Source organism: Bos javanicus, chromosome 7 (assembly GCF_032452875.1).
Source record: "Bos javanicus breed banteng chromosome 7, ARS-OSU_banteng_1.0, whole genome shotgun sequence".
Lineage (NCBI taxonomy): Eukaryota > Metazoa > Chordata > Mammalia > Artiodactyla > Bovidae > Bos > Bos javanicus.
The window spans coordinates 78413707-78419706 of record NC_083874.1 but is presented as its reverse complement, the minus strand read 5'-3'; the positions used below and the strand labels follow the sequence as shown (position 1 = coordinate 78419706).

Below are 6000 nucleotides of genomic sequence, written 5' to 3'. Positions count from 1 at the left end.
ACCCCTACCCCCGATGCCTCCTGCAACTTGCCATTCTGCAAAACTGAACACAGGATATGTGTTCTCTCCTGCCTCCATAAATAGCAAAACTACCCAGGATTTCACTTTTAAAACATTCTCACATTTGCTTATATTAATATTCTTTTAAGGCCAATGAAAGTGATTTACCTATATGTTTTATTTTTCACTTTCCTGCCAACTAAAAAAACTTTTTAAAAAAACATTAACCTCATTGATTTTGAAACATTAATCTCTTCTCAGCTCTCGGACAGAACCTTGCTGTATGCAAACAGGTTTGTTTCTATACCTGGTCATCAGTAGCAATATTTCTCCAAGGTTTAAATCATCCAGATAGCATGTTAAATTATAGTGCCTCTCTTTCTTCTCTGACAGATTCCACCCTTTTGAGTCTCTGCCTTCTTTCTTAGCTACAGTAAATGGATCTTTTAAAGCATCCAGGTGCAAATGAATTAATGGTCTTCTATTGTGAGAATGATGGAAGCCCTCCCCCTCCTCCTCCACATTGAGGTCCCTTCCCCTTCTGAGAAACCCACATATCAATTAAACTCACCTGCTAATTAAAAGCTTGTTTGGAAAAATCCTTGCTAGTTAGATGCAAAAGAAAAGTGTAAAGGTGTCTAAAAATAGAGGCTTTGAATGTCAATTACTTCCTTCCTCTTCAGTTCCTGGTTCCTCAGGTTGAATTAAACACTGGTGAAGAACTAGGAGAGGGAAAAAGAAAGAAAAAAGAGTGAGGTTTTTTTTTTCAACATATTCCCCAGGAGTATATAATTTGTTTAGTAACTTTAGTTCTTTGTCAGCAATATCAAAATGTACAGTTTTTATTCATGAGACAAAAACACTCTCATTCCTTCTCATACAACCACACAAGATGTCTTGTACAAAGAAGTAGAAACCTCAGTTCTCACATGTTGACTGTCAACAGTCAAGCCAGAGCTTTTATGAGCCAGAACATCAGAGGAACAAAGGTGAGTGTGGAAATGATTCTTGGTTCAGTCCCTTAATGACTCCTGCCCTTCGATCTTCAACCACCACTCTTTCCAATCTGCTTTTCCTGAGAAATGGGTCCTAAGAGCAGATTTATACCAATAGTAGATTGTCTTCTTTCTTTTCTACCCCAGACTTTAAAAAGCTGTATTGCTCTGAAGTAACGTAAGTATTGTACTATACAAAATAAAGAAAATTCTAAATATAGAACTTGGGAGACTAGGAAAGCCATAGGTATGAACAAAGACCTCAGTTTCATGTACCAAACAATGAGGGCAAATTATCATCTGCCTTAGAAAATGATGGCTAATTATTTATCCATTTATACATTCACTAGATTTTTTTTGCTATAGTAGGTCCATTCTTCAATAGTCATTGAGTCAGGATGTGGCATCAGAATTGTAATTACAATCAAGTCCCAGCCCTTGGAGAGTTTATAGTCTAGGAAAGAAACTTAGAGTAATAGAAATTACAATAGCATGTGACAAAGTTGGTAATCAGACAAACATAAACTGCTAATCCAGATATGGACGGTTAAACAAAGTCTTTTAGAAATGGTTACAGTTAAGCTAAGACCAAAAGGTTGAAATTAAGTCCATGAGAGGGAGGAGAAGAGAGAAAAAGACATTCCAATCTTGTTGAATGGGTACCATGCAAGAGAACATGACACTTTGGGGGAACTGTCCATGGTTCTTTGGACCTGGAACATAAAAAGAGAAGGGAAAATCCAAAGGAAGACCAAAATGACATGGTATTTTAAACTGCCTTTTCAATAATCATAAATTAGTGCACTTTTAAAATAATAGGACATGTAAATGGAAAACAGGAAAGAACAAAGAATCTCTATTTCATGACTTCCTTTATGATATGCAAAGGCAAAACTGGGCACGTTTAGGTGGCTATGAAAAACACTGTTTACCAAAAATTGGAGACTTTAACTGATTTCACATTCCATCATTTAAATAGATATATGCTATAGATTTAAGTTCACAGGATTAAGGTAGACTGCATGTCACAGATTGAGGATAGGAAAGTGACTAATGTAGCAAAGACCTGTAAAAACATAAACCCTTCTCAGAAAAAAATGATTTTCCAGTATGTTTACGTTCAAAAATAGAATATGGTTTTGAGAACAAAGAGAAGAAATTCATAAAACGAAACACTGTGTATCAATAAGATGAAAGCTAATCTTTAATTCAGTTCAGCTAAGAATTATTGAGCACCTACTACATGTCAAGCATTTTAATGGGTTCAAGGGAAATCAAAATTGATAAATTTAATACAGTTGGGTCCCAAAGCTGAAAGACCAATAGTAAAAATCTGCTTATTAAAAAGAACCCTCAGCAAGCACTCAATGTCATAATATGTTCCCTCTATTCTATCACCTAGAATATAAGGCAAGAAACTTGTTTTAATTGAAACATAGTTACAAAATTGTGTTAATTTCTGCTGCAGTAAAGAGATTCACTTATATATACATATATATTTATATTCTTTTTAATATCTATCCCATTATGGCTTATCACAGGGTATGGAATATAGTTTCCTATGTTATACAGTAGGACCTCATTCTTTGTCCATCCTACATATAACAGTTCGCATTTGCTAACCTTAAACTCCGGCTCCATCCCTCCCCTGTCTCCCTTCCTCCTTAGCAACCACAAGTCTGTTCTCTATGTCTGTGAGTCTGAAGAAACTTTTCTTATTCACAGCTGTATCCCCAGTGCCTAAATAGTGCATGGCACACTGATTAAGTTAAATATGTAAAGCGTGTCTTGCTGAGTGGCCTCTAGATCTAAAGGCTTAAACTCCAGTTTCAATGTAACAAAAAGGCTCAAGACCTTCAATCTTTTCCCATATCTTCTTGTTGTTTGAGGCAAAAAAAAAAAGGTCTTCCTAGCTGTGAAATTCAAAGTTCTTAAAGTAAGTCCTATAGCCAGCCCCAAATTAATCCTCCAAGTTGCAAATCACCCTCCAGCGGTTTCTTACTGCACTGAAAATAAAACTGCAACATTTACCAAGGCCTATTGTCCCCCAGCGATACCTTCTCCTTCATCCCAACATTCCTCTGACATTTTCTACACTCTAGGCACACGGACTTTCCATTCCTCAGGCACATCACACGTTTTCATTTTGTGGCCTTTGCCCTCTTCTCTCCGCCTGGAATCTTCCCCAAGAACTTTGCATGCTTCACTCTTATCATAAAGGTCTCAGATTGAATGTCACATCTTCAATGAAGCCTTCTCAGACCATTCTTTTAAAATGGCCACATTCACCCATCAGTATTATTCTATGATAGCATCCTGCTTTGTATTCTTCATAGCAGTTCTTATTATCTGACATTTTCCTTTTGCCTGTGTCTCTTCCCACCCTCTACAACTAGACCGTTAGCTCCATAAAGAAAACGAAATGATATTCTTTATCATGAAAGCAGTGTCTTGTACACAGCAAGTACTTTATAAATACTTGTTTATTGCATAAATGAATAAATTATCCAATCATAAGCAGACCTTCATTAAAGTTGAGAGAAACTATGGACATTGCTATCTGTAATAGAAAATTCAGGGTTATAGCCATAATAATACAACTAATCCATTTTTTTAGTGGTATAGAACTAAATTATAAGTCTAAAGTTGAGATTAATGGACTTGGAGGGCATTATGCTAAGTGAAATAAGTCAGACAGCAAAAGACAAATTACTGTATGATATAGTATATATAGAATCTAAAAAACACAACAAACTAGTAAACAAAATAAGATGAAGACTCACAGATATAGAGAACAAACCACTGGTTATCAACAGGGAGAGGGGAAGGTGGAGGGGTGGTATAGGTATAGGAAAAGAAGGGTTATTATGGGATTATATGAAATCATGTATGTGAAAATTTAAAAATGAAGTGACTTATTGTAAAAAGTATAAAATTAACCTTCAAATTCAAATATTTTTCATTGACTTTTAAAATTTAGGTATTTGAAAATAGCATTTTTTGTTGTAATTTTCCTTTGTTGATATTTTATTTAATTTCTAAAGGAACCACTTGCCTGCTCCACGTATCAGCTTTTATATTTGCCCATATTTCTTGGTGATTCCCCAGTGCTTCTTTTGTGCAATAGTAAAATCAGGCTTCATTTTGGTTTTTGTTTTATATGCAGAGTCTGTAATTCGAAAATTTCTGGAGTATTTGCACAGTGCCCTCTCATATCTCAAGTCTCCCTGAGAAGTTTCCTAACATGTTTTATGCCTCTATCAGGAATTTAATTAATTGTTGCTGATGTCATCATTCTCTTTATTTAGCAAATCTTAGGTTCATCTTGGTCGCATTCCTCTGTGTTCACTTACATTTGGAGGAGAATGACTACCCTACACCCTCAGAGAGCAATCAGAGAGGCAGGTTTAGATATAAAACTTGATACAATTTTGTTTTCATCTTATCTCCTATCCTTTTCATTCATCTGGTATAGTCCTAAAATGCCCAAATCAGGATGTGTGTGAAGTTAACAACAGAATGCAAAACTTCTTTTATCCTTCACGAGGTTAATCCTTTATTCTCTTTGAAAAACAGAATTCACCTTTTTTTCCTCCTAGAGAGTAAGAAAAATTCTGTTTTTGCAGAAATCTGTAATGTTTTCTTATCCTTGAAGTCTACATATGGAAAACCAACCAGATCAGGATTTTTTTTTCCTTTTTGTTATTTGTATGTTATGCAATATTCGAAAAACCACAATTAGCTGGAGTTCCATAGAACTGAATTACTTACTAACTAGTCTGGTTAATTAGAGTGCTATTTAATTTTTGTAACTCAGGCTGAGCCTGAATAGTGCAAAATCCATTACCTGTATCTTACAGTCATCCGTTTGCCACAAGTCTCAGACCTTTTTAATAATGAGCCTCTCTGACCGGTAATGACCTTTGGGCCTCCTGTTCCTTCTCTTTACAAATTAAAAAGGAGCCTGTAAAAACATCCTGGTGCAGAGTGCATAGGCAATATAGTGAGGTTGCAAGAATAGAAAACTACCAGCATTTCTGAATACTGATGACTGAAAAATGTAGTGACGCAATCTCCAACCATCTTTCACTATTTGTGTATTTGGTGCGGGGAGGGTGGTAGGGGGTGGGATGAAGAAGAGGCACATTGAACTTAGAGAGGGAGAGTAACGGGATGAGATGGAGAAGTAGAATGAGTCAGGTCTTGTATGGTATGTATTTATGAGAGAGAGGAGGCTGTTATATTTAGATTGAACTTTTAAAAGATCATAAGTATATAATGAATTAGAGGTATGGATATTAAAGTGATACCAAGAGTGAGCTGGCTTGCTATAATCCAAGCAAGAAAGAATAGTGAACTGGATACAAGATGACAGTATTAAAATATTCACTGATTTAAATATTATTTATTAAACAGCTACCATGTTAGGTCTAGTTTAGATGTTGGGGGAAGTTTTGAACACAAGTGATAATATTCTTTCTCTAATAAAGCTTACTTTTCAATTGGAGGAAACTGAGAAGTAAAAATGAATAAATAAATGATAGATAAAGCTGGTTACTGTAAGATGATGTAACTCAGGGAGAGGTGGAGGAGACTTCAGACTGGGAGATTAGGAAAAATGTGCATTATAAACAGAGGACACCAAACCAAAGCACTGGCCCACAGGAGAAGCACTGACAAAGTATGCTAAGCAGGAGCAAAGTTGATAAATTCAAGGCAAAGCATGAAAGTTGGCATGATGAACGGAGAATTAAAGTTGATAAAAGAGAAATAGGACTTGTGCAGCTGGGTAAGAGTTTGGATGTTAAGTGAAGACTTCTATGAAAGGAAATAACATGGTTGAAATTAGGTTTTTAAGAGACCACTCTGGCTCCTATGTAGGTTGTGGATTCTAGAAGTCAAAGAAATGAAGGTAGATCATTTCATAAATTTTTTATTCAGGCACAAATGGCAAAGATGAAAGCAACAGGGATGGAGAACAGAGGCAGAGTTTGGAGGTAACATT

General features: G+C 35.8%; 1 long non-coding RNA gene across 1 annotated transcript in view; it reads right to left on the bottom strand.

Annotated features, from left to right (window-relative positions):
• Window positions 1–291: 291 nt before the first annotated feature.
• LOC133252060 (uncharacterized) overlaps window positions 292–6000 on the bottom strand; it is a 707608-nt gene continuing 701899 nt past the window's right edge. Inside the window, exon 4 of the long non-coding RNA XR_009737797.1 lies at window positions 292–722. This is a non-coding gene — a long non-coding RNA (uncharacterized LOC133252060). The remainder of the gene's footprint in view (window positions 723–6000) is intronic.